This window comes from Mus musculus, chromosome 5, assembly GCF_000001635.26.
Source record: "Mus musculus strain C57BL/6J chromosome 5, GRCm38.p6 C57BL/6J".
Taxonomy (NCBI): domain Eukaryota; kingdom Metazoa; phylum Chordata; class Mammalia; order Rodentia; family Muridae; genus Mus; species Mus musculus.
The window spans coordinates 62,850,136-62,869,075 of record NC_000071.6 but is presented as its reverse complement, the minus strand read 5'-3'; the positions used below and the strand labels follow the sequence as shown (position 1 = coordinate 62,869,075).

The window sequence follows — 18,940 nt, the reverse complement described above, 5'->3', positions numbered from 1 at the left end:
GCCAAGAAGTCTCCCGCCAGCGCCTGTGACACAAACCTCTCAGGCCAGGCAGACCCCCGTGCTCTCACCAGGAAGGTGGCCGGCTGTCTGGAGCTGAAGATGGCACCGCCTCAGAAGCTCTGTGGCTCTCGCCAGGAGGGTGGCCGGTTGTCTGGAGACGAAGATGGCGCCGCCCCAGAAGCTCTGCGACTCTCGCCCGTACCAGAAACGGCTGGCCTCTGTATTCCACACGGTCTCCTGTGCAGCCTGCCCTCCGCGGAGTCCCGGAGCCAAGAAGGCTCCCGCCAGCGCCTGTGACACAAACCTCTCAGGCCGGGGGAGTGTAGCTTTTTAAGTTAAGGAGTTTTTAACAAGTGATGAAACTCTGTGCTGGGGTGAGGCAGAGTTTGTCTCTTTTAGACTGCAAAATCAGAACTAGGACGTTCAGAGAGAATCAGGAAGTAGTGGTGTACAAAGGACAAACCTCTGTTCCCTTAAACTAACACCTGGGTCATGGATCAGCACCAGTCCCCAGGCAGTCCAAGGACTAAGAAGTGACCATCTCCTGACGTCTATGATCACATGTTGGTTTTTTCAGTGACTAAGTCTTAAATACCAACAAGAATATGGAAGGTGTTTTCCTGCTGTAGGAGCTGAAATTTTTCAGGTAAAAAGATTAACTACCATCTAAGACTCTATTCCAAAGCTGAGTTCCAACAAAAGCCTCTACCCAAGTGTCTCAGCCTGCTCTAGATATATCAAATATCCTATCCACAATGGAACAAGGGGTTTGAGAGACAACTTGTCATTGTGGTGGAAGTGGCAGGCAGAAAGTACACAAAGACCTGATTTGTTCAAGGCACAGATAGAGATGGTAAAGAAGAATGCTTTCCTAGTTGCCATGGCTTCTGTAACATTGTGTTACTCAGGTACAATATCTAAATAAGTCTTTTCTTGAGTTCCAACTGGGAAGCAATTATGATACATCCTACTTTCACAATGGGCTTACTGACAGATTAAAACTCTGTATATATTATGGTTGCTAAGTTGGTGTTTTATGGAACTCATAACAGTGGGAGTAGGCGTGTCCCTGACCCTTTGTGCGTATACTTGAGACTCTTTATCTCCTATTGGGTTGTCTCACACAGCGTCAATATGAGGGCCTATGCCTTGTCTTTTTGTATCTTGTTTTGTCTTGTTTGGCTGTTGTCTCTGGGATGCCTGCTCTTCTCTGAAGGAAAATGGAAGGTAAGTGGATTTTGCAGAAAGGGGAGGTAAGAGGGAGCTGAGAAGAATGGAGGGAGGCGAAACTGTAATCAGGATGTATTATATGAGAGAATATGAATTCTATTTTTAATTTAAAAGACTGAAAAAATAAAATTGCTCATTCCCTCCTGGAACGGATAGAGTGGGCTGGATTCAAAAGATAGTGGCAGAAGCCAAACACACTGATTAGATCCTATTAGGATCCTGTATTTACAAGTCAAAAGATAAAGAAAAAGGAATCTGTCATTGAACATAAAATAGAAGCTAGCTGGAACTCATTATGAAGGAGCAATGGCATTGCGGCCAGTTTTTGTCCTCAACCTTTAGAAATGTACTTGGAAGTATTTATTTGTAGATAAAATTATATGATATATTTTATTTGCTTTAAAATTTTCAGCATGAAGAAATAATACCATCAAACCAAGGCATAAAATGATGGGAGAAATGCCCACAAAAATTTATTTCATGTATTTTATTTTCTGTATTTTGCTGCACATTTATGTGTTTATGCCCAAGCACACACAAGGATTTTTAAATAAAGACATTAAAAGACACTAGCATGAGCTAATATCCTGTCCTTGTTGTGATATAGATACTCTGATGATGCTATAATCAGCATAGTACTTCCTGACAGGCTAAGAGGTGAGGTTGTGCACTTACAATGAAAGGAAGTTCCACTACATGCAGGGGCCTCAAGGCCAGCAAGAACCTACAGTCAAGTAAGTTCTCTAGGGAACAAAATGTCAACAGAGTTCAGAATGCTTTTTCTTTTCTTTCCTTTTTTTTTTTTTTAAATCAAGGTAGACTTCAAAAGTAGATATTGAGAAATTAAGTTTAGAAATGGAAACAGTGTGCTAGCTACCAATGTGGAAGTACCTTGAATCCTTGCTTCTGCTTAGCTTGAATTATTCTTTTTAAGCCTATGTTTATTTCTATGCAGCAGATTTTACTATTACTTCTTCATTTCTTTACCAAGGTTTGAAATTTTAAAATGAATTTCATTATTTCTGAGGCATTAATCTGATTATGGTTTTGACAATAAGAAAATTTTAATTACTCTATTTATTAAAAACTGCAATGAAACATGTTAGTGTATATGTAAATAATTTAGTTATAGTTACTGTTCAGAGTCTATAACCAAATGTCCTTAATTTTGTTTGGTAAATATAAAGGTTTCCCTAAAGAAGTGACAACAGATCCAAAGGCAAGAGTCATTACTGATAAAATAACTTAGGTTAAGTGACTCTGAAGTGGCCATGATTATAATGAGTAAGCACCATGGAACAAAAGATGTTTCTTCAGGGCAAGGTATCTTAGAAAGTCTGTAGGAGTAAAAGGATGGGACCCCATATAAGAATCTTAGAAAAAATTATAAAGGTCATTGATCTTAGAGAAATATCATGCTCTCAGTTATATAGATACTGGTCTGGAGTAGAAAAGGGCATTGCTGATAAGGATTGAAAACTGGTACAACCACTCTGGAAATCAATCTGGAGGTTCCTCAGAAAACTGGAAATAGATCTACCTGAAGACCCAGCAATACCACTCTTGGGCATATACCTAAAAGATGCCCCACAATGCCACAGGGGCACATGTTCTACTTTGTTCATAGTGGCCTTATTTGTGATAGCCAGAAGCTGGAAATAACCCAGATGTCCCACAACAGAAGAATGGATATAGAAAATGTGGTTCATTTACACAATGGAATACTATTCAGCTATTAAGAACAAGGGCATTCTTAAGCAAATGGCTGGTACTAGAAAATATCATCCTGAGCGAGGTAACTCAGACCTGAAAATACATGGATGGTATGTACTCACTAATAAGTGTATATTAGCCAAAAAGAGTACAGAATACCCAGGATACAATCCACAGAACTCAAAAAGGTTAACAAGCCAAATGGCCCAAGTGAGGGTGCCTCAATCCCACATGGGAGGAAGAAGAAAGCAATCACAAAGGGGGGGGGAGGCATCTGTGTGAGAAAGGGACATTCTGATACTTCTTTAGCATATGTGTGACCAAACATTTTCTGGGAAGATGCAATGTGCATGAGTAGTCACAAGACAGGAAACCCATTCAAGAACAAAGTGCAGATGCTATAAATGTCCAACTTGGTGAACCAATACATTTTACTGGGTTACATACAGAAATTCAAGGGATGACTTACAAGAGCAGAATGACTCAAAGATAGCTACATCACCAAAGCCTACCAAAGCATGAGGCAACTAGCAAATCTGAGAGTCTGGAGCACACTTCGCAGCCTGCAGGCAGCTCAACAGGGTGAAGTGTCTTTTCCAGTTGCCTCAGCTTGTTCAAACTTATTCCAGCCAGAATGGCCAAGGTCAATTTAGAGAGAGAGAGAGAGAGAGAGAGAGAGAGAGAGAGAGAGAGAGAGAGAGAGAGAGAGAGAATTCTTGCTGGCAAGTCTGTAGGGTAAGTGGGACATTAATCCATTGCTGATGGGAATGCAAACCTCTACATCCACTATGAGAACTGGTGGGAAGTAGAAATGAAATTGTGAACAGTGGCAACTTCAGATTCAGTTAGACACCCAAGTAGGCATATACCCAAAAGACAACTCCTCCTATTAGAGGACACTTGTTTAACCATGTTCATTACCACTTCATTCACAATAGTCAGAAATGAGAAACAGCCTCTCAGTGGATAAAGAAACTGTACATCTTCACAAAGGCTATTACTGGACTGTTTAAAACAAACAAACAACAAACAAAAAATAAAATCATAAGATTCACAGCATAAAATTCAAATAGATGGAGCTAGAAAAATATAATCCTGAAGCAGGTAATGCAGGTAATACTCAGAAAGACAAATATGATATGCATTTGCTTATATGTAAATATAGTTAACTCTTCAATAAGCAGACTATAATCTGTCTAACCATAAAGGCTAGATGTAATTAAGGAACTTGGGAGTAGAGAAATCTCAAGGAATCAGAAATAGAATAGGTAGTTTGGATGGATGGATAGATGGAGAAAAACTAGAAATAGTACAACCAAATGGGAAGGGGAGGAAAGAGCATCAGGAAGGAGGAAATAGAGGAGACTTTGAAGTGGCAATTTCTGGTTTCTTTGGAGACTCAGTTGTGTCATGCGATACATTTCTTGAAAGTGTCTTATGAAATGATGATTTGCTGAAGCCAACCCATGAAAGGATATTTTGCTGAGAACAGATATGTGGTATGTTTCTGGAAGCTGTCTTGAGAAAGGGCATAATGCTGGCATGGATGCTTAAAAGAACATGTGATGTTTAAAGAGAATATAAATAAAACCTCACAGAGAGTGAACAGATGCTCTTGCATTGGTTGCCTTGCAACATTTCACTGGTCTTCCCTGATTTTGTCTTGAAATTACTTTGTAGAGAGAAATGCAACGAAGAATTTCTTGTGGTATTCCAGCTGCTTCTTGCCCCGTCCACAGACTTGTGCCAATTAGGCAGAGCCTGGCAGTTTCTTCTCTATTGAGTCACTGCTGTTGATTCTTGTTTGATGTTTTTGATTGGACTACTGATATCTTGACAATGAAGATTTGTATCTCCCCAAAGAACTACCTCTATCCAGGTTCACATCCAACCCCAATGTCCTATTAATCATTTTTCCCCTACCTTTAATAAGTGGACTAGAAGGGAGGTTGAAGCAAAAAGGCATAGTTAAAACTAAAGGCCACTGAAGGAATTTTATAGAAAATTAAAGCAATAGAAGATATGTGTGTGTGTGTGTGTGTGTGTGTGTGTGTGTGTGTGTGTGTGTGAATGAAAAGAATCTAAACAGAATCACCAAATAATTAGGGAGATAAAGCTCCAATGAGACATATCTCACCACCAAATGAAACTCCATTGCCAGGGAATGGGTTATATACAATTGACTTGTTGGCAAAAGGGACTTCATGGAACCCACCTTACAATCCAGGCTACTGCTAAAGCTATTGTTTGCTCTCCACAAATTGATAGTAAGCCCCTATTGCTGAAGATAACATCTACACACCTCATTTAACACAGAGAAGATAACCTTCTGCATATCTAGAAACTTCATCTCTATTAGCTAGTGTTCATGGCCCTACGGAGCACTCAGAATTCTACCAAAGGAGAAAGGTAAACACATACTCAACTACAAAACTGATATTTGCAATGGAAGCCTACCTGCAAGATAGACTGATACAAAAGTGGCACAAAAGCTGTAGGAGTAACCAGCCACTATTGAATTGGATTTAAGACCCCTGCCATGAGATGGAAGTCATAGAGGACACTGTTCAGATGTCCCAGAATCTGAGACTATATAGGCCAGTGACCCAGAAAGAACAAAATGTTATGTTCTAGTAAAGAAAGATAACAATATACTGTGTGTTGTACTCATAAAGCTGTGTCCCATTCATCATGGAGACTTCCTTCTTCAGTAGATGGCAACAAATATCGAAAACCACAATAGGATAATGTGCAAAGAGTAAGAAATTGTGGAACACTCATTTCTAAATAGGGTATATTCATCAAATCCCTCTCCTCAGGGCCTAGAGAAGTCTGTGAAATATTGTAATAGCCTATGGGTATGCAGGGCAACAAGGAAAGAAGGCCTTGTAGATACAGCAGGACTGATGCACATATGAACTTACAGAGGCTCTGGCAACCTGAACAGGATCTGCATACATCTAAGCCAAACCTATGTTTTGAGAGGGGATGTGGACACAGCACTTAGACCTAACCCAGAAGTTATCTTCAATTGATTACTGCATGTGAAGGGAAAAAAAAATCTCACTGGGTACATAAGCCACACTTAAGGACAGGCTCAATGTCCAGCAGGTTATGGGCAACACAAAATGAGCTCAATCATATATTTGGAGGGCTTTGGTTGTTGTGTGTGTGTGTGTGTGTGTGTGTGTGTGTGTGTGTGTGTGTGTGTGTGTGTGTATGTGTGTGTGTGTATGTGTGTTTATATTTTTTCTCATAATTCTTTGGGCTTTTCTTTTTTCTATATATGATTTACTTATATTATGGTTTTCAGTTTTGCTTTTATGACATTTCTGTTCATAAAATTGTGTGTCTTTATGTGTGTTTCCTGTGCTTTCTCTTTGATTTTGTTTTTCCTGTTTGTTTTGTTCTCTTCTGGTTCATTTTTGTTTTATTTTATTTAATATTTCTAAATGTCTCTTTGTTTTCTAATAGGAGCAAGCCAGAAAGGAGCAGATTTAGGTCAATGGGGAGGAGCTTGTAGGAGATGAAGGGGTTAAACTATAACTAGAATATATTGAATGAAAAACAAATCTATTTTTTTAAAGAAAAAAAATGTTTGAAACTTTGTAAACTCCACTCTGGAATAATTACCTTTTCCTTTTTTTAAACTACATCTTTCATAATTTCTGTTACTGAAGAAATGTTGGTGATATACATTTAGTTTTAGATACCAGGATATTTAAAGCTCAATATTGATTTGAATCTTAATTTTGTTGATGGCTGTTTTCCCACAGGAGATTAAGTCATTACAGTACTGCCCTCTGTGTGGATCTTGATATATATGGAAATTACTCAGCTATCAGCCTAATTGTTCTCTCCTTGAATGTGACCTGTTTGTCCTACATGATTTTAATGAACTTTTTCTTTTCTTTGGTATTCCTTCATTTATCAGTAAAACTTCAGAGATTTGATGTTTGATTAGTACTTCTTTTCTAAATTCTACTGGACTCCTTCCATATGGAAAATTAATTTTAAAAATGATAACACTATTCTCTCTATTTTTCCATCTAATGTTTATCATCTCTTTCATGCCCCATATAGGCTTCTATCTTGTCTAGGTGTTTTGGAGTCTTTGTGCCTTTATACCTGTCACTCTTGTCAAATTTTAACTTACCTCAGATACAGTTTTCTGTGTAGATATTTCCTTCTATGATTTTTTAAACCTTTCAGTTAATTTCTCAAATACTATGTGCATTTAAATGAGTATCCTCATTAAAGAACACTAAGTCTTTGTTTAAACCTGTGCTCACCCAAGGTGCCAGACAACTACAGGAACCCCCTCATCATTTTGTCAAGAATCTTGGCATGTGTGAAGTAACCTAGAAGCCTAGATTGGAAAGAATTTGTTTCTTTTCAGAATATTTTATTTTGCTTTACTTCTGAAAATACACAAGGCTGAGAAACAATATCAAAATATTATTCTCTGGTGAAGTCTGATTATGCTACAGTGTTTGAGACTCGTGTTTCACACTCAGGGTGAAACTAGTTGCTCACATGAGTTAGCTTCAAGCACTAACCTTTGTCATAATGCATGAATGCATCTGCTATCTGACTTAAATTATGGGGCTCCAATTGGTACCAACAAAAGTTATAGTCTCTGGGGTCTTGGATCTATCCTCCTCATTCTTCAGTGCTGGGAACCATAGGGCCAGTCATTACTCACTAAGACTAGCTTGTTCAAAAACTGTTTGCTTAAGAACTTTTAGAATAAGGGTTACCATTAATTTATATCTCAAAACATTATGTTAAATGGATGGTTTAATTTATTGTTTTATGTTTTCATGGGATATTATATTTTTCTATACAAAACTAAATTTAAAGCTAATCAAATGTATATGTATATTATGTATGGGAATTTTTTGGGGGGGTTGGGTTTTATTTTTTTAACCTTAATTATGGATATAATTTTTATAAACTCTATTTCATGTGACCAACTCTATCATCCTTTATTTTGCCTGATGATCTTACTTCTGCATCATGTCACTCTGACAAAACCTATCCATTAGTTTCTCAATATCTGCATCGAGTTTAACTCTATTTTTTAATCAACTCTTCGGAAAATATTAAATATTCTTTATTGTCTATAATTTTACTTGAAATCTGGGAAATTGGCTGATTTTATTTTGTTTCACTAGTACCTGTTATATAAACATAGAAGTTGGGCTGGGCATGGTGGCACACTCCTTTAATCCCAGCACTCGGGAGGCAGAGATAGGCGGATTTCTGAGTTCGAGGCCAGCATGGAATACAGAGTGAGTTCCAGGATAGCCAGAGCTACACAGAGAAACCCTGTCTCGAAAAACAAAACAAAACAAAACAAAATAAAACAAAAAAGCAAAAAACAAAAACAAAAACAAAACATAGATGTTAATCCAAAAATTTATAACATGAGTACAAGACATATATTATATATTTCTTATATAATGGTTTTGCAGCTCTTTAAAATTTGGTCCCAACAATAATGAGATTAGTAAACCTATAATTAATGATTATTTGTCTGAATTATATTCTGCATGTAAACCTTGTACTTCTTTGTTATGTTAAAGTGTTTCAATGTTCCTATAGGTTCCTAAAGACATAAGTAATTTTTGTCATTCAAATATAATTTCAGGGTTGGTTGTTAAGAGAAAGTACAATTCTTTTGCTATCGTGTTTCTTTAGAAAAATGCTTCTAGTTTTGGATAATCCTGGAAATAAAAATTCATGCCGTGACTTTAAAAAAACTGAATTTTCTTAAAAGCCAAGTTACTGATCTTTATTATCAGAATATTTAACCCTATAATATATCATTTTATTTTTTATTATTATATTTTTCATTATTAAAACCAAAACATCAGATTTTCTCTCTTCCACAAGTCCCTCCAGATCCTCTATTTCTCCCTCTCAATTTTAAGTTCTTTCTTAAAAAGGAAACAAATATACAATATAGCAAAACTCTCCCAAAATAAGAAACCATTAAACTACATCGAAAAAGAGGGGAAAAAAACCCCACAAAGTGGTTGATATACCCAGTGTCAGTCTACTGGAGAAAACTGATTTTCACTCTTCCAGAAGGTATAAGTAAAAATTCACTTCTTAACTTTTCGCCTAATGTCTAGATTTCCATTCATTTCTTTATATAAAAAAAAGCAATGAAATAAATATAATAAGATAAAACAAAAACTATCACACTGAAGTTGATCAAGACAAGCCAACGGAAGGAAAAAAGACCAAGAGAAGACACTTGAATAAACGTCCACTCACTCACACACTCAAGAGTCCCATGAAAACACTAAACTGGAAGCCATATTATACTCACTGTGGACCTGGTGTGGACCCATTCAAGCAACATGCATGCTACTTCAGTCTCTGTGAGCTCATATGAGCTATGCTCACATAGATTTACAGAGCCTTCTTTTCTTGGTGTCCTCAATCCCTTCTGATTCTTAAATTCTCTCTGCCTCCTCTTCCTGGGGTTCCCCCAAGTTGTGAGGGGAGGGATTTGTTGGAGACATCTCATTTAAGAAGGACTGAGTGTCCCAAGGTCTCTCAGTCTCTGCATAATTTAACATAATATTTCTTAGTTGAACTCATTATCTGACTGACAGAGGATGGACCATAAAGCAATATAGATGTTGCTAAAATTGACTTCAATATAGAAAACATGGAACTAAATTCTAACAAACTCTAAAACTGTTGTTAAGTTCAATGTTTCTGAAAAAACAACAAAACTCAAATTACTCTGTTTTTTTTCTGATAGGGTTTAATACCTACATACATACATACACACATATGTATATGTGTGTATTAAATATATTATATATAATCCATATGTACTATATGTATATTTTTTCTGAACTTGTTTTTTTTTATTATCCATCAACAGGGTAATGAATTGTGCTTTTTAAAATAGTAATTATATTTATTCTGAAAATTTTACACATAATATAGAATATATCTAAATCATATCTGTATCTTTCACCGCCCCCCCACACACACTAACTTCTCCTTGTTCTCCCAACACATTTTCCTTCCAATTAATTTTCTATTTACAAACCACTGAGTGCATCTAGTGCTACTCACATGTGCTAGTGACACTTTCATTTTTAATCCTAATATAATTACATAAAATAACTACATCTGAAAACTGTAAGCAATGCTAAGGTGCTTGTGACCATGATAAATTTTCTCCCATCTCAGAATCTTCTAATTTACTTAGTGAAGATTCTTTTAGCAGTTCATGTTTTTGGAAACAAATTACGTTTTTAAAATCATTTTCAGCATGGTAGGGAGTGGGCAATGAAAGTCTCAAACCGAGAGAAAGTGATGCTTTTGATACACAAGCTCTTGCAATAGCACATTCACAGTTCCTTCCTTTAACCTATTTAATGTGGTGGAAGTGCAAATGTTGTGACACTTTTTTTTTTTTTTTAACTAGAAATGGCATGACAATATGTCATGAGTTCACAGGGTCATTTTGTTTGTTTTTCTAAAGGAAGTTCAGTCTCAGCAGAAGTTAGGTCAGGATTGCTTATGTAAGGCTGCCACTGAGGTATTACTCAGAGCTTCAGCCTCAGGTAGACTCCAGCTTTGTGTCTGGAGCCCTGCCTGACTCTATTCAAAGCAAAACCACCAAACAGGTGGGAGAAGTACAAGGTTGTCACAACCCAAGCTGACGAAAAACAAGCAAATGTCATATAGACAGCCATCTGGGTGACTTCAGAAGTGTGTGTTCCGGCACCAAGCAGTCTAACCACTTCCTTCCACTTAAAAACTCAATTTTTTAAAGGTGCTTTCCTTCTTCCAGTGTACAATGGCATGTAATGTCAACAAAATGTTCTGGAACATTTATGAAATGAGTTGCTTTATGCACAACTTAGAAATGCTTTACTGGAAATGATTGTATTATGAGGCCTCAAATTTTCACTTGTATTGATGACATGGTCAATTTCATAAGGGCATCATCTTCCAAGGCCACTAAGACCAGTTAGATCATTTTTCAGACCTCAACTCAACTTCTTAGCCACCATATGAATAGTATCCATGATGTTTTTCCTTGAAGGCATCATGGAGGCTAGATATTTACTATTTGCCTTACTCTGGCTGATGCTTTCCCAGGACTGTAGGCAAAGAGGCTTCTTGTCTTGTGTTTCTTCTCTGCCCAGAAGGTAACTCACTGTTGGTCTTCTGTAACTGTCCTATTTTAACACATTTCACCAATTTTGTTTATTCTTTGATGCTTATTTGTTTCTTTCCTTAACATGTCTCATTTTCTCTTATTTTACCACCTATAGTATAAGCTGTATTCATTAAGGCATTTATGCAGCAAGCATTGGTTACATCTAACTGTGCCAAGCATTGTTCTTTATCCTTGTTGAACAATGAATAATAAAGGAACAGAACAAAGTTCCCCTGAAGTCATAGGGCTTACTTAAATCCTTGCTAAGTCAATCTTTCTGCAATATAGCTAACACACGAGGCTCCAGTGCTTTAGAGAGAAACACAGTTAAATCAAGTAAGAAGGCTCTAGAGTGTTGGGTTATGAATCCAGAAATACATTTGCTATTAAATAGATTCAGAGAAGGCTTTAGAGAGAATGTGAAACTTGACCATGAGATGACTATTGAGGTATTGGTATATAGGTAGATATTAGAAGGACCATTCAGGACAGAGAAATCATTAACACGTATTTAAATCAGAAGACAGAGAAGAGTAACCTAGAAGGAGGGACAGGCTAACTGTGGGATTGCAGGTGAACAAGGGAAGGAGATGGGATACAAAAGCTTGGAATCAATAGCCAAGTAGGCCATGTAGAGACTTTACAGTAGCTGTCCCTTATGACTGCTGTGTATTTTCTGGACTCAGTATCCTTCAGCCTCCATGGTATCATGGTCAATTGTGGATAAAATTATTAATTAGGAATACCAGAGATAAACAATTGATAAATCTTATAGAACTTTTTAATAATAAATTATCAATTGTCCCATATTATTGTTAGCTGTGCTTATTTACACCTTAACCTGTCTAATTTATAAACTAAACTTCATCATAGCTGTATATACATTAAAAATGTTATTCACTTAGGTTTCAATAACTTCTAGCACCCACTGGGAATCATAGTGGGGTGGTGTGCACATGCTCAGCCCACACTATTAGGAGGTAAGGCCTTGTTGGTGGAAGTGTGTCCCTGTGGGGATGGGCAATGAGACCAGACTCCTAACCAAGTGAGATCCAGTCTTCTCTTAGCAGCCTTCACTTTATAGATTCAAAATGAATATAGGAATTTGCTAGCTGTGAATACATGTAATCCAATTTCTAACTTAGGGAAATAGCTACAAAGTAATTTTTGGCTTTCATGATTGTATTAGTCGGGGTTCTCTGGAGTCACAGAACTTATGGAATGTTTCTATATATTAAGGGAATTTATTGTAATGACTTATATAGTCTGTAGTCCAACTAACCCAACAATGCCCAGCTGTAAATGGGAAGTCCAAGAATCTAGTAGGTGCTCAGTCCCTCAGGGATGGGTGTTTGAACTGGTCTTTTGTATAAGCTGGAATCCTGAAGAAGTAGGCCCAACAGATGTGCTGGCAATTTAGGGCAAGCAGATGAAGAAGAGCGATCCTTCTTTCTTCCAATGTCATTATGTAGACCTCCAGCAGAAGGTGTGCCCTAGATTAGAGGTGTGTACCACCATGCCTGGATTTGGGACTTGCTTTGTCTCAGGCTGGCCTTGAGTTCAGAGATCTACTTGTCTTTGTCTCCTGGGATTTAAGCCATGTACCACCTTACCTTGGCCTAAACTTTTCATAGATGCTATGTCTCAAGTTCTTCATGTTAAGATCTGGGTCAGAAGCCTGAGTCTTCCATCTTCAAGATCTGGGTCACAGTTGTGCCCTCCATTTCTGAATTATAGTTCATTCCAGGTATAGTCAAATTGACAACCAGGATATAGCCATCACACTCAGGAATATATTTCCTGCTCAGAATGGAGCCCTTGCTCTAAGAGAAACCAGGATCATTGAAGTGTATGGAGTAGACATGTGATCTGAATGATGTTTAAAAGATACTTTGCCCTCTAAATCAGTGATTCTCAATCTTCCTAATGCTGCAACCTTTGAATACATTTCTTCATGTTGTGGTGACCCCCAAACCATAGAATTATTTTCCATTTTTGCTGCTACTTCATAACTATGATTTTGATACTGTCATGAATATGTGACCCCTGTGAAAAGATTGTTCAGCTCTCAAAGGTATCATGACTGACAGGTTGAGAACTGTTGCTCTAAATGATGAGGATAGAAGAGCAAGACAAGCTTCAGACTGTGATTGTTATTCTTTGTTGACATCTTAGATGGATTTGCGATTGCTGAGAAACACACCTCTGGTGTCTGCACATTGAAATTAGACTGAGAATGAAAGACTCACTCTGAATATGGGCTGCAAAAATCCCATAGGATAGAGATTCCAGACTGAATTAAAATGTAAAAAGTAAAAACATGCTGGACCTAATATTATTTTATCACAGATTCCTGAAATATATCAATAGGAGAATACCCCAGTGCTATACCAGTGAGCCACCCTTGTCACCAAGCCTTCCTGTCCTGACAGACTCTCACCTCTGTCTGAAGCAGAGTAAGTTCTTCCTTTCTTAGCTTGTTTCTCATAAGTTCACAGTGATGAGAAAAGTACATATTATGCAATTTATATAGGAACATTATTGTACATTAGGCCCTTGACATATCAAACATAGTTAGAGGGTGTAAGGTATTCTCATGAACAGGAAGCGAACAAGTACAAGTTACAGGTGATATTCAGTTTAGTACATTAATATTTTACCTCGTGATTGCTTGTATGCAAATGAATGTGACTATACACACTCAGAGCACATAGTGACTGCTTAATGATACACTGAGTCTTTGAGATGCTTATTCAAATATTCTCAAAGTATTGAACTCATGGTTTAAAAGTATATCCAATCTGTAACCCTGTAATAATCACCTAGCTCTCTAGACCTTCCCAACATACTTGGGTAGATTTGTTTGTTGTAAAAGTTAAATGTCAATATGTTTTAAACTAGGATCATGTCAGAGAAGGTGTTCAAACTGTTCTAAGTGGTGCTTAACATTATTAACTTCTTGTACTTATGAAAATTAAGCCACAACATTTATTTTGTGAAAAGTATTTACTATTTGCTTTCTGTGGGTACTTCAATTTGCTGGCAAGTGAAGCATTTTAATTCTGCCTAGCTGAGCTCTGGTGTTTTTAAGTCTAAACTTTGTGGAGAAGTCTGTTCTCACAAAACAAAGGTCATGGTTTCAATTCCCATTTAGGTATTCACTGGTTGTAAAAGAGGAAAAACACTTCCGCAGCCACAAATTCTTTCTCAGCCCTGTGAACTTACTTGCAAAAGTTTTGTGTAAAAGTTATGGCCAAGAGTATGAATCTGGAAAGTCCTGTACAAACCCATCTGGGAAGAAAGGAAAGTACAGATGGCATATTGATAGTCAATTTGTCTACAAAGAGCAGCAGACATTTAAGATGTTCTATCTTTAAAGTGATGGTGTAGTTTCAAGATGAGAAGTTTCAAGGTTGAATACTTTTAAGACTTGTGGAAATGACCTCATTGATCTAGTTATTCATAAAACACTTTCTGAAATTGTGTTTCTATCAGGCGCGGCACGGCAATGTTGAGGAGAAAAACATGTTCATCTCTATTGCCAATTGTGAGAAGTCAAAAAAAAAAATCTTAAGAGACAGATGATGGGAAAGGGTAAAGACTTGATTCTGCCGTACAGACTTCACATTACTGTCATAGGCATGAGCAAAAGCTATGAATATCTGCTTGAGAATGGGTTCTCTGACTTTCTACCATGGATACAGGGGTATGATACCCATGAGGCCCAGTCCCTTCCCAAAGAGCTAATGACTGTTAGCAGCTGCTAGAGTAGAGTCTGTATCATTTTCTCTAATGGTGTAAGCACCAGAGAACTATGTGGAAAGAAGAAAAAGATACTTGAGGAAGAAGAAGGGGGGAGACCAGGATAATAGGAAGAATGAAAGAAAGAATTATAAATGATATAAATGATATGTGAATGTATGTATGTGTGGAGTATATATGTGTGTATGTGTGTGTGTGTGTGTGTGTAATAAGGATATATATATTAGCATTTTAGAAAAAGATTTTAATTTTCACCTATTTAAACACACACGTACATACAAAATTCATAAGCAGGTATGCAATGTATCTGTATTAGTATTTCTTAGGGATTGATAACCCCTCAATAAATTGTCAAAATAATTTCCACAGAAGGTACATAAAAACAGCGAGGTTGAAAAGTATTTAAAATCATCTGTTGAGAAACAGTAAGCAAGGCATTGTAATGGCGTGTGGTAGCTACAACAGCAGATGAAGTGCATAATCCGTGGTTGTGCATGTCAGGAACACTGAGGTTGAAATAGAGAGGAAAGTTGGGACAGCTTCCTGGGAGATGGCACACTGAGGCAGAAACACAGGAAGTGGCAAACAGGCACAGGCAGATTAGTGAAAAGTGTGTGTCAGAGTCAAAGCAGAAAAATAACTCATGACATGATTATGGTGATCAGATATAAACTTTCACAGAGGAAATCTGTATAAACTCCTAAGTTAGCTAGCTTGCCTAATTTACCTACTTATTTCTTGAATCATACAGGCCACAGAGGAAATACAGATAAAGGAAGGTTGAGTCTATGTCATGTGCTTTTTTTATATAAAGTTCCTTTCCCTGTGTATAGTATCTCTCTTGCAATTGTCTGATAGTATGGAAATAAACTCTCAAGCCTATCTGCTAGGAAGGTCTACTGCAGTCTGATTTGCCTCCTAATCACACCAAAGCTGTAGAACAGCAACTGGGCTTTCTGGGGAAAAAAAAAAATGTGCTCAGCTAAGCAGCCTAGAGAGCATCCAAATCTTTATATATTTACCTGACCAATTCCTCAGCCTGACAGGAAAGGACTTGCAGACTAAAATACTAGTCTGAGAACATCCCAGTGCCCCATTCAGCCCAGAGTGTTGAGTCTCAGGGAAGCTGATTGGAGGTGGATATGAAGCACCCCTCACATATAGTCAGACATACTTAGTGCCTAGTCTGCACTAGGCTCATCATTTAAGATAGGACATGGCCAGGACAGACTAGGTTTAAATACAACAAAATAAACCCAAAGAGGGTTACAGGTTAAACAATGACTAGTGCATGGGGGGGGGGGGATAAGAAGAGCAAATAACATGTGAGCAGAGACTTGAACGTCAGAGAAGCATCTACAGAAGCACATTCAAATTTTTCCTTTAAGGCAATTGACATAGTTAATGTGTGAGGCGATGCCTGTGCTAATTATAACAGCTCGAACATTGCATGTTATATAGATATAAGAAAATTTACCCAATAAATATGCGTATATCTTGGTTACTGCAGTTGGTGATTGAACCCAGAACCTCACACATGATAAACACATGCTCTATCACTCAGTTACATCCCAGGCAATGTAAGTACGATTATGGCATCCATTCACATCAAAAGAAGAGCTAGAGTCACTGCTTGGTAGAGAAAGAGGAGAACAAACTTGTGCAGCTTTTCATAAGATACACACCCAGAGACCCACACATACAACACACACACACACACACACACACACAGACACACACAGACACACACACACACACACACACACACACAGACACACAGACACACACACACATACAGACACACACACACAGACACACACACACACAGACACACACACACACAGACACACAGACACACACACACATACAGACACACACACACATACAGACACACACACACAGACACACACACACACAGACACACACACACAGACACACACACAGACACACACACACAGACACACACAGACACACACACACAGACACACACACACACATACAACACACACACACAGACACACACACACACACAGACACACACACACACACATACACACAGACACACATACAGACACACACACACATACACACACAGACACACACACACACACACATAAATAGTGGGTGAAAGGAAATCATGAATAAATATAGAGACAAGAGTGCAGATGCATAAATGGAAGTGGATGCTCCTTTAGATGACTGTACTGTCCTGAACATAGCTCGGATTTTTGCCATCCATTGTTGAACAGCATGTGCTCAGAACCCCACTCAGAACCCCAGTACCTCCTTCAAACCATCAGGCAAAGGCTCCCATGGCTCAGCGCTTGCTCCTCTGCACTGAGGCTGCTTTCATTTGGCTGGTGTCCATGGGTGTGCTGTTCGCTAACTCTTTCCAGTCATTTCTCTAAGTTTGTTTTGTTTTTTTCCCCATTTCTACAAACTTCTAGAGAGAATCTAGATACCTGCACATCTCTTCTGTTTACTGGGCTAAGAATAGAAGTTTTATCTGCTTAGGAGGCAACCACGCAGAGGTTGCTGAACATCCACCCTGGGAACAAATTCTCTGTGTGGGATTCCCTCATCTGCACTTAGCCCTACAATCCTGGACAACATGACTGAACCTGCTCTGTCTCCACTCCCAGGAACATAAGAACAATGGCATTGCATCACGGGCTTCTATGAGGATTTAATGACACAATGCATGTAAAAGCACTTAACAAGATTTTTGTGTTTTGGAAATTATGTTAATGGCCTTAATTGAAATGTGAATTTCTGCTAAGGTATTTAAATCTCTCACCCCAATAAAATGCATTCCATTTTCTTGCTGTAAGTCAGATTTTTCTTCATGTCTAATGGTTACATTCCCATGAATAGAAAAAAAGAGTAATGTAATCAACACAAAATATCTACTGTTTTTAGCTTCCAGAGATGCTATTTTCAACCTCTGAACAACTATTAATGCATTATTTTACCATTATCTATCTAATCAGGTCTAACCTTATAATGCAATTTTATGTACGTGTTTTACATACTCCATTATGTTACATGCATTTAGGAAAGTGTTATTCCATAGAAATAGAATTTCAGATACATATTAGAATTGATTTGTATAACATTATTTAAACTGATCAAACAAACAAGATATTACAAATGCATCATTTCATCATCATAAACAGATTATGATTCATTAATACATCTTTAGTGATGTAAGATTTCTCTTTTATAGCTAGCCATGTGTGTATAGTAGACACTACTCTTGACAACATAGTTTCTGACTACATTTTATTTCTGCAGTTCAGGGTTTATAATAACACACAACAGATCCCATCCCTTTTCAGAAGTACAATTTATGTTTGTTAATTATGGACAGTACAAAAAGCAGTTGCGACGGTTCACACCTGTACTCCTAACAGTTGGCATTTAATCAAAGGAGTTTGTAGTTCAAGGCCATCCTCAGTTACATAGGAGTTTATGAAGACTACATGAGACACATAAAAAAAATACAAAATCTGTATATGGAAAACATGTTGCTGAAGTTGAAAACACAAAAGGTAAAAGCAGAAAAAATAAATTAACTTTCTTTAAAAGTAAAAATTATCTTCTTGCAAGACAGTAATAATGATATTTCAGCATTATTTTCCATCATTAATGTATGTTAACTATACTCATACATGGAAAAAAGTTACTTATATAATAAAAAATTGTATATGTTTTATGTGTTTGATTTTTCTGGAAAATAATTAAATGTGATTTTCTGACATGAGGCAGATTATTAGATATGAATAACTTGTAAGGTAAACATGCTGGAAACTATCTGTTTTACTGATATTATTTTGATGCTATTGCCATGTTCAGAATGATTGGTCCTTCAAGTGCAGTCTGAAATGCATTCAGTGTTTTCATAAATGATGTCTCAGTAACTCAGATCATGTCTCAGAAGATGAATGGCATTGTGCACACATTTTTTAACAAAATGCTATAAAGAACAACTCAAAGTACATTGCTCTAGTTAGAGAAACTAATATTGACAATAGC

At 37.4% G+C, this 18,940-nt stretch overlaps 1 protein-coding gene across 1 annotated transcript in view; it reads right to left on the bottom strand.

Moving 5' to 3' along the window:
- The window catches only part of Dthd1 (death domain containing 1), a 76,663-nt gene that overhangs the window by 19,243 nt on the left and 38,480 nt on the right, over nucleotides 1-18,940 (bottom strand). The gene's annotated exons all lie outside the window — the stretch shown is intronic.